The sequence below is a fragment of the Podarcis liolepis genome (assembly GCF_965112155.1).
Source record: "Podarcis liolepis genome assembly, chromosome: 2".
Lineage (NCBI taxonomy): Eukaryota > Metazoa > Chordata > Lepidosauria > Squamata > Lacertidae > Podarcis > Podarcis liolepis.
Window position 1 is genome coordinate 100,149,261 of NC_139555.1, and position 10,853 is coordinate 100,160,113.

Below are 10,853 nucleotides of genomic sequence, written 5' to 3' on the forward strand. Positions count from 1 at the left end.
CAGTGGTACCTCGGGTTAAGAACTTAATTTGTTCTGGAGGTCTGTTCTTAACCTGAAACTGTTCTTAACCTGAAGCACCACTTTAGCTAATGGGGCCTCCCACTGCTGCCGCTGCGCCGTCACCACGCGATTTCTGTTCTCATCCTGAGGTAAAGTTCTTAACCCGAGGTACTATTTCTGGGTTAGCAGAGTCTGTAACCTGAAGCATCTGTAACCCGAGGTACCACTGTATTCGGTTTACGAACTACGCAAAACCGGAAGTAATGTTCTGGTTTGTGAACTTTACCTCGGTCTACAAATGGAAGCCGAAGGGTGGAAGGGCACCGGCGGCGGGAGGCCTCATTAGGGACAGCGCACCTCGGTTTAAGAACAGCTTTGGTTTAAGAACGGACTTCAGGAACGCATTAAGTTTGTAAACCAAGGTACCACTGTAGATGATATTGACAGAGATGGACACATGGTCTCAGTCTGTCAATCAGCTTCCTTTGCTTCTGTGAGGAGGCTGCAATTTGCACCATGTCAAATGTGTTGCCTTTATCAGTGTCCTTGGTGCTTTTGTGCAGGCACAGGACATTTAGTGGCGTGTGGCGTCCTAGTAATGGACCTACCGCTTCCGTAATTCTTGTGGGACTCCACTCTTTCAAGTTCCCATGAATGCATAGGGGGTACATGGATGCACAGAATTGAAGGGGGGACTGAATGGAGTTCTCAATTATATGGGGCACCCAACACGGATGGGAAAAGTGCCTCCCTTCTAAAGTTGTTCCTTAAAAACATGAAAGGCTGAGAGGAGCTGCACAATGTCTGGCAGGGCTAAATATGCAGCCCCTTTGGATCCTGGGTGCGATGGGTGCAAAGCATCCCTATAGTTCCACATACAGAGTCAGCTCTGGTTGAGCAACCTCTCCAGTTGTTTCCAAGGATCTTTCTGAGTAAAACAAGTGTGCATTTCAAAACCTCTGCTATGGAGTAAAGATGATCTGCAGTGCTATGGCAACATCATGATCTTCCATGAGCCCTTCTGCACTGCTTCACTTTGAAACAGTAACTGCAATCAGAAAAAGAAGACTTTGACTTCTCAGAATGGATTTCTGAGGCATGGCATTCATGGCTGATCATTTGTTTATATATGAAAAGAAAAAAAGAAAAGAAAAGAAAACCTTCTTGTGGTGATCACACAGGGTCCCTGGACATTTGACGGTCTATTGATTCCTGTGCCACCACTGTGCTCGCTTCCCCGCTGCCACCAACCCGTTACTCTCGGGTAAAACACTGAGTCCAGACAGTTGTTAAAATAAAATTAAATCAAATAAACAAGTTTATTTTGTAAGCATTAACAAGTATGGTTTCTCAGTTAATTTTCTTGTCAGTTTCTTATCCTTAGTTTCTTTACCAGTCTATACTTTCCTAATACTGACTGATTATCTCAACTTCACAGTTTCTCTCACATCAGACTAGCCCAACTCACAGACTTATCCTCCCTCTCCCTTCTCTAACTCCAGACTGACTTCTTAACAACTCTAACTCTAACTCCTCCCCTTGGGTTCCTATTGGTTAGTCATTTTACACTTAGTTAACCCTTTCCTTATGAACCCAGTATGATGTCACACACCTTGGAGGGCAAACACCACACTTCCTTTTTCTCCAGAGCGTCCAATAATAGCCCTGCTCCATCAACCACATTTGATGGATAAGGAATCTTTGTGCATATAGGAATGGATGAGGAACACGCTTTCTGTTCTTGCCCCTTAGCGTCACACATTCACCTGGCATTCACCTGTGCTGAGCCCAACACATGTACCAGCAATATGCATGTAGGCTAGTCTGCACCCTGCATTTTTGTGGATGGTCCTTCCTCAAGAATCCAGTCCACAACTGTGCAGTTAGGCTCTGTGCAGAAGTTCCTATGGATCCCACCTTGTCTCACCTCCATAGTGTGTGGCCTTTGGTGCTGAACTGGACGTCATTCCTTTGGCTTAAGGGGAACCTGGAACTCTACAATGAAAATCTAGTTGTCACGTGTTTCTGCAGTTTGAATGCATTGTGCCATTTTGAATGATCAGACAAAAAGCTTCACTGTGAGGGGCAGGGAGGCAACTGCCTCAGGCAGCAAACGCTTTATGCCACATCAGACCCATTGGTCTATCTAGCTTAATATGGTCTGCTTTGATTGGCTGCAGCTCTCCAGAGTCTTGTGAAGATGTTTTCCTCAGTACTACCAGTGAAGGCGGTGAAGGTCCTGTGTGAGTGTCTGGAGGCAGTTGGAGGATGGACGGCGGCTAACAGATTGAGGGTGAATCCTGACAAGACAGAAATACTGTTTTGGGGGGACAGGAGGCGGGCAGGTGTGGAGGATTCCCTGTTCCTGAATGGGGTAACTGTGCCCCTGAAGGACCAGGTGCGCAGCCTGGGAGTCATTTTGGACTCACAGCTGTCCATGGAGGCACAGGTCAAATCTGTATCCAGGGCAGCTGTTTACCAGCTCCATCTGGTACGTAGGCTGAGACCATATCTGCCTGCGGACTGCCTGACCAGAGTGGTGCATGCTTTGGTTATCTCCCGCTTGGACTACTGCAATGCACTCTACGTGGGGCTACCTTTGAAGGTGACCCGGAAACTACAACTAATCCAGAATGCGGCAGCTAGACTGGTGACTGGGAGCGGCCGCAGAGACCATATAACACTGGTCTTGAAAGACCTACATTGGCTCCCAATACGTTTCCGAGCACAATTCAAACCTTTAAAGCCCTGAACGGCCTCGGTCCAGTATATCTGAAGGAGCGTCTCCACCCCCATCGTTCTACCCGGACACTGAGGTCCAGCACCAAGGGTCTTCTAATGGTTCCCTCATTGCGAGAAGCCAAGTTACAGGGAACCAGGCAGAGGGCCTTCTCGGTAGTGGCACCCTCCCTGTGGAACGCCCTCCCACCAGATGTCAAAGGGAACAACAACTACCAGACTTTTAGAAGAGATCTGAAGGCAGCCCTGTTTAGGGAAGCTTTTAATGTTTGATGCATTACAGTATTTTAATATATTTTTTGGAAGCCGCCCAGAGTGACTGGGGAAGCCCAGCCAGATGGGCGGGGTATAAATAATAAATTATTATTATTACCTGGAGTGACTTCCCACTCACACAGTGTTTCAGGAATTCAGGAGGGGAGGAAGCAGCCAACTTGCCTTCCTAACACTCCATCCCTATCAGTAGTATCCCTTTGCCGGATCCAAAGTCTTCCAAGGATGGAAGAAGTCTTTTCACCCATGGAAATTGGAGTTGGGCTCCAACCCAATGGCTTATTTAGACTCGCCTTCTGCACCAGAGCAGAGGAATCTAGCTCAAGCACTTTGGAAGTTAGGCACCACTAGAAAACAAGTCCATCTCAACTCCCACAGCTGATTCCAACTTCTGTTTACTTGCCACAAAGTTTTGGATCACGCTTTCAGAGAAACCATTATTGCAGTTTCTCACGTCACGTTTCTTGGAAGGACAGTTTGTATTGCACTTGCCTTTGTTTACCGCCAGAGAAGATACACCCATCCATAGCTGCAATCTTTTTAAAGTGCAGATGTCAAGGATTGACAGGTTAATCTTATCATGTGTTTGCTCAGAATTAAGTCGGACTATGCTCAGTGAAGCTTAATTCCTAGTAAGGATGCAAACCAATACACACCTACCAGGGAGTAAGTGCCATTGAACTCAATAGGAATTATTTCTAGTAGACGTATATAGGATCACACTGTAGTTGTGTTTAGGGTTGCAACCTGTATCTGGGACCATGTGTGCAGGGAATGCCCTCTTCCACTAATCTCCATTAATCCATCCCCATTAATCAAGTTAAGCAAAATCAACCCCTTTTTTTTTCGACTAAGAATGCCAGGTTACCATACGTAAATTAACACAATATGCAGCCTTCCCGAAGGGAGTTTTCTTGTGCTAGAGTTTAAACACCAAGTCTGTTCAAATAACATGACTTTACTCTCCTATTAAAAAGGCCTGTAGACCAGTGGTGATTTATACAGATGGATTGTATAAGGGCATGTTCCTCTCACAGCAATTCATTTATCATCATTATTATTGGTGTCATGAGATAGATATTATAAATGTATTGTTGCAAGTTTGGCTTAGCCCCTGCTATCTTTCATTCTTCCCTTCTTTTTATCTTGGCCTCTTCTGTATTCAGTCACAAATCTTCTTTTTAAACCCCATTTATCACCTGCTATTTCTTAGCTTCGTCCTTTTTTCCTTTCTTTCTTGTCAAATTGCATTGCTCAGAACGTTCTTCCACCATACAACCAAATGCTTTCTTCTCTTCCGTTAAGATCTTTTTCGAAACCTCTCTCCTCTTATTATTTTCTTTACACTTGCTTTTCCTTCTTGGTCCTTCTTTGATTCCTGGTCAACATTTGGGATGCTCTTGCTCTTGCAAAAGCAGCCCAGTTCCTTTCCCCTTGGTTACCAGACTGCAAGCCTGCATGGAGAATTATATCCCTTTTAAGTTCTGCATGGTGCCTCAAATAGCAATAAGTAAGGCATAAGAACGGCAGTGATGCTCCTCATTATTCGTGCACAAATCCCCCCAAATCAGTGGGACTTAACCCAGGTACACCTATAGGCAGGATTGCAACACACACCCCTCCTGGTTTCTTATTCTTCAGTTGGTAGTTTGCCACTTGTCCTTTGCCTGGGCTCCTCAGGGAGCTCAATATCCCTTTCACATCTTACTGAGATCATGCTCTGATGAGAGGGGGACACTTCCTGAAGTGCTTATTTAGCACAACAGGGGAGAGGCAGTCAGGCAGTACCGAGCGCATGGTTTTCAATTGCACAATTGCACGGAGAGGGGAGAGAAAAGCAGAAAATAGGAGGCTGGGTTTCATTGATGTCTCACCGGTACACACACACCCCTAGCAGGAAGGAAGCAACATCGATGGCCTTGGGCTGATGTAGGAATCAGTTAAGGAAAGGGAGATATAAAGAGACAGTATCGCTTTTCACCACAGGAGCCTCCAGGGTTGAGAAACACAATTGGCACAGTAGGTCAGAAGACAGAGTGGAAGACACTGTTATCTCCCAAGCTGTTTGTTTTGTTTTCGAAGTTGGGTTGAGGACAGACATCACCAGCATCTCAAATGGTAAGATAGTCCTTTGTTTCTCTCTTCCTTCCTGGGGGAAGGGCAGAGGCCAAACCAGTTTGTTAAGCATCGCATATGGTAGCCACACATGCATTGCCCCCGCGAAAGAAACATATTTGCATGTAAGTTGCCTGTGTTATCTGTATGAATAGATGCAGGTGTACAGGTAAAGGTAAGGTAAAGGGTAAAGGGACCCCTGACCATTAGGTCCAGTCATGACTGACTCTGGGGTTGCGGCACTCATCTCGCTTTACTGGCCGAGGAAGCCGGCGTACAGCTTCCGGGTCATGTGGCTAGCATGACTAAGCCACTTCTGGCGAACCAGAGCAGTGCACGGAAACTCCGTTTACCTTCCTGTCGGAGTGGTACCTATTTATCTACTTGCACTTTGAGGTGCTTTTGAACTGCTAGGTTGGCAGGAGCTGGGACCGAGCAACGGGAGCTCACCCCATCGCGGGGTTTCAAACTGCCAACCTTCTGATCGGCAAGTCCTAGGATCTGTGGTTTAACCCATAGCACCACCCGCGTCCCTTAGGTGTAGAAGTATTATAACTTAAATAGATGTATAGTACAATAGTTTTGGAGTGTGTGACCAGATGACCTGCATGCCTGCTCACCTTGCTCTCCAGGAGCTACTCGTAGATGGAGAACTACAAGGCCCTGGTCTCCATTATGATGGCTCCTTATCTTTAAACCAGTCTTGGACTAGACAGACCTTCCAATGGAGCCTTCAAATGGAGGCCTGCTGGAGGAATGGGACACACAGCTACCCTGGGACAGCAAAGCATGACTAATTTGCACAGAGAACTCCAGCAGGATTCTGAACAAAGGGGAGCATTATCTGAAACAATCCAGTAGCGAGAGTCGCAATAAGGAGTAGACTGAGTGAGGGGAACCCATCTAATGACAACCCTAAGCTATGTGTAAGAAATAACTCTTACAGCAGTGGGCCAAAGAGGAGAAGTTAACCATTTGCCCCCTACAAAGCTATGATGTCCAGCTCACTGACTAAGCAAAGGGCTTGAGAAGGGGTTAGACCCGTGGTTCCCAATGTGGGGCACACACCCCACAGGGAGGCAACTAGATTTTTAAGGGGGCAATTCAAGAATGAATTAAACCAAGTTAATGGCATTTTAGCCTTCCTCCACTTGAATAGGAGTTCACTTTTTGAATAATAAGAATTATATGTCATGGGGGGGCACAATCAATATTTTAGAGATGCTTAGGTGGGGCATGGCCAAAAAAAGGTTGGAACCACTGGAACCAGAAGGACTTTTCTGGCATCCATTGTTGATTTGTCTCTGTGTGTGATTATTTTACAGTTGCGGCACATCAAATTTTGGATTCCTCAAAGTTTTTTTCCACCACGTAAGATCCTGCGCAATATGTTTGTTATGAACTGTGCTTGATCTATATAGTCATTCAGAAGTACCACTGAGTAAGGGTTACTCTCTGGTAAGGATGAACAGGTCTTTAATCCTTTACACCGTATCTTTCCACTGGGATCTGCAAGACAACCCAATAGCAAAATGAAAACCACACAAAATGAAAACCACAATGCAAACAGCAGTATCATGAAACCAGAACTGAACTGGGCATAGGAGCAGCTAGCATTGTAGAGCTGGAAGGGACTTCAAAGGACATCTAGTCTATTCCCCTGCCAACACAGGAAATCCAGATATCTAAAAACTAATTGGCTTAGAGTCCAGCTGAGGTTCTGCTCATGCAAGCATCTCATGACAGAAGTTCCAATAACGACAACCCACATGCCAGTGGAAGGGGGGCATTTTTTGCTGTTCTGCACCAGAGGGTTGGGGGGTGTTTCAGATAAAGCAGTACCACAGAGCGAAAGGGGTGGTGCTGTGCGTTAAACCACAGAGCCTAGGACTTGCTGATCAGAAGGTCGGTGGTTCGAATCCCCGCGACGGGGTGAACTCCCGTTGCTCGGTCCCTGCTTCTGCCAACCTAGCAGTTCAAAAGCACGTCAAAATGCAAGTAGATAAATAGGTACCACTCCGGCGGGAAGGTAAACGGCGTTTCCATGCGCTGCTCTGGTTCGCCAGAAGCGGCTTAGTCATGCTGGTCACATGACCCAGAAGCTGTACGCCGGTTCCCTCGGCCAATAAAGCAAGATGAGCGCCGCAACGCCAGAGTCGGACACGACTGGACGTAATGGTCAGGGTTCCCTTTACCTTTACCTTTACCACAGGGTGAAGGCTTCATCAGTGAAAAATGCTGCCCCACCCCTATACTCCAGTGGGACATCTTCTGGATCCTAGCTCCCCCCATGGATGAAAGGTGTCCTGCTCACAGAGGGCTAGTGAGGATCCAAGTTATTACCTGTTATCCCCAAGGTCCTCTGAAACAGCAGGTTCTTAATAAACTATTGCAATAAGATAACTGAAGAAGATGTGCTAGTCTCTCGTAAGAAGGGAGTTGCATTTTAGGCGCTGCTACTAAAAGAGTCCTGCCCACGAGGTTACATAGGGAGCATAGCATAGTTCAGAAGAGAGAGCAAATGCTTTGCATGCAGAAGGTCCCAGGTTCAATCCCAGGCCTCTCCACTTAGAAGGTCATGGGTGATGGAAAAGATATTTTGTCTGGGACCTTGTCAGTCAGAATAAACAACAATGTGCTTGGTAGGTAAATAGTCTGGCCCGGTGCGTGCTAAGATGTGTATAATGACCACAATATTTTCTCATATCTGTGGCATTTGGGAATAGCCTGATCTGTTTTAGAATGGCTCGGTGTCATTCTCATTTAATTCTTTATTTAGGTCCAAATCTGATCTGTTAAACACAAAGTTCTGTTTTGTCCCCATTGATTATAATGGAGAATCTAAACATGGCTGCAACCTTCCCTGCTTTTCACCTAAGTGGATGAAATTTGCAGGCAAAGAAACCCCTCCAGAGTGGATTAAGCTTGCCAAATTTCAGGCAGGTCATCCATGGTGTCACAAATAAACCCTCTTTGCTGCTTTTGCTGCAGCTGTCTAACACAACTACCCCTCTGGAAACTGTAACAAGCGAAGTTATAATGTGGTTTTCTTTGAAATCTTTTTGAGCGAGTGTCTGATACATGATATTTTCTTCTCTCATAGAAGGGAAAAAAACATTGTCTTTTCTGTACAAACGTGAGCATAACAAGATAAACATTGCACTTGGCATGGCAACCAAAGGAAAATATCTAGAGGTCAACTGAGATGTGGAGATGGAATTAGGAGACAAAGCATCCTTTGTATCATAATCAGAAGAAACACATCCCATAAGACCCTCATAATGTCATCAGATAAAAGAGAACCTTTGCGTGCAAACACAAAAGCCCCTACTAGTATGGACGTGTTCTTTGTAGTCTTTGCATTGCCAATATCAATACCTCTCCTTTTCTTTGTTCCTTTACCTGCTTGAAAAGCAAAATAAACTAGTGGCCACAGTTTAGTCCATTTCTATGGGGCAACCAGATTTAATTTTGATCCATCTTCCCGGGGTTTAAAATCTTATGTTTTCATAAATGTGCTTCCCGGGATATATGGGCAATTTGGAACCTTGATTTTATTACCTTTTTTTTTAAGGGATCATAAACCAAGCCCTGAAGATCGCCACTAGGGTGAAATAAGCAGTTTAACGAAGCCAGCCATAAACCATCCTGCCACTGGAAGGTGAATAAAACTTGTGGAATAACAGGGTTTGGTTTTGTTGCATGGCAGAAATATGGGTGAGCTGCCCATCCTAGCCAGTGGCACTGAATCTATTTCCTTGGTGCGACATTTGTTTTTACAAACATTCTACGAACAATAAAAATGCACCATCGATTTTATTTGTTCCACTGCTGTCTCCAGCACAGATCGCCATTTTGCCACCGTGATACACATGAGGAGCCATCCCTATTTTTCTAATGGTGGTTACATTGATTTCTCACTGCGGCCATTAATTTGGCCATTAATTTTAATTGTACATAGATGCTGCAGTGCTCACTATTTAGTGGAATCAATGGAGGGAGGGAACAGCTCCAGCAGCAGTTAGAATAAAGGCCCTTCCTTTCGGGACAATTTAATTGGCCATTTTCAGTTCTAGGCTTATCCCAGCTAGTGAATTAATCTCCAGGGAGAAATACCAAAATTGTCAGTAAGGACTTTTCTTCGGGACATAATTATGAGAGTAAGGAAGCAGCATAAGTTATTCAACACTGAGAAAACTCACCAATTAACTATTTTATCCTCCCAAAAGTTACTTTCCCTTTTCCTCTCCTCAGAAGCAAATGTGCAGAAGTCCTTACTTAAGTTGGAAGGTGTCATATGTAAAAGCCTACTTAAGGCCACATTCACATCACACATTTAAAGCACAATGATAACACTCTGAATTCTCATGGCTTCCCCCAAGGAATTCTGGGAGTTGTAAATGTTAAGGATGCTGGCAGTTATTAGGAGACCCCTATTCTTCTCAAAGAGCTATAATTCCCTGAGTTGCCTGTGAAGAGGGATTGACTGTTAAACCACTTTGGCTACCGTAGCTCCGTGAGGGGAAAGGGAGTTTCCTAATATCTCTCAGCACCCATAACAAACTACTACCCCCATGACAGTTCCTTGGGGGAAGCCATGACAGTTAAAATGGTACCGTAGTGCTTTAAATGTAGGGTGCTGGTGTGACCTGAGAGCACACAAACAGCAGAATGAAGTCATGGGACCCAACATCACTTCACCATATGCCACATATACAAGACTTTGTTCTTTCTTTATCTAATGAAGAAGAACTCCATAACTCAGTGTATGGAGCAAATGTGTTAGCCAGAGAGATGGAGATGTTCCTGACTTGTTCCTCAACACTGGTGGGGTGGGGAGGCAGTTCGTATCCTTTCCCCTGCTGTCCCTAAATGGCACTCTTGCGTGAACGACGAGGAGGGATTTGGAACAGGAAGAGGAAGTGACTTGACAAATGGAGGGGGTAGGCTGTTTATAGGATGTAGCAAGAGGCCGAAAACAGGAAGGGAAGGAGACAAAAGGACCGATAATCAACCGCTTACTATTCTTTTGTTGTCTTGTCTCTTCAAACAGCCCATACCCTGCACACCTACATAGCAGATCCAAGGCCTGGCCGGCTTAAATGAATAATAAACAAATCACTCTTCATAAAAATAATGCTTTCTGTGAAGCATAGATGTCAAGTTTTGAACACAAAACCAATGTGGTAGCTCAGTGGCAGACCAACTGCTTTGCATGTAGAAGTTTCAGTCCCTGGCATTTCCAGATAAGGCTGTCAGAGATCCCTGCCTGAAGTTCTGGAGAGCCACTGGCAGGCAGTGTAGACAATACTGAGCTATATGGACCAGTGGCCTGCTTTGGTATAAGGCAGCTTCCTATGAGGTCTTAGCACTCCTCGCTTCTGAAAAAATGATGCGAGCAGCCCTAGGTGCCCTTGTGAAATTAATTGTCTCCTTCCACCACACCAGCTCCAGTTTTTGCAGGAACCCTGGCCAAGGCATCCCCTGTGCTTGCCTCTGCTCTGCCTTGGCAACTGAATTCCCCAGTTGTTACGCACATTAGTAGCCATCGCTTTCATTGCATGGGGATTCCATTTCCTTTCCCTCTCTCTCTCTGGCTTTCTCTAATTTTGCTTCTCTCTCTTTTGACATATCCTGGGAGTGAGTGATCTATCAGGGGACTTTTGAATAGTTACCCCAGCATCCAGGGATTACTTTAGAAGTTGACTCCTCTGAAAGTATCCGAC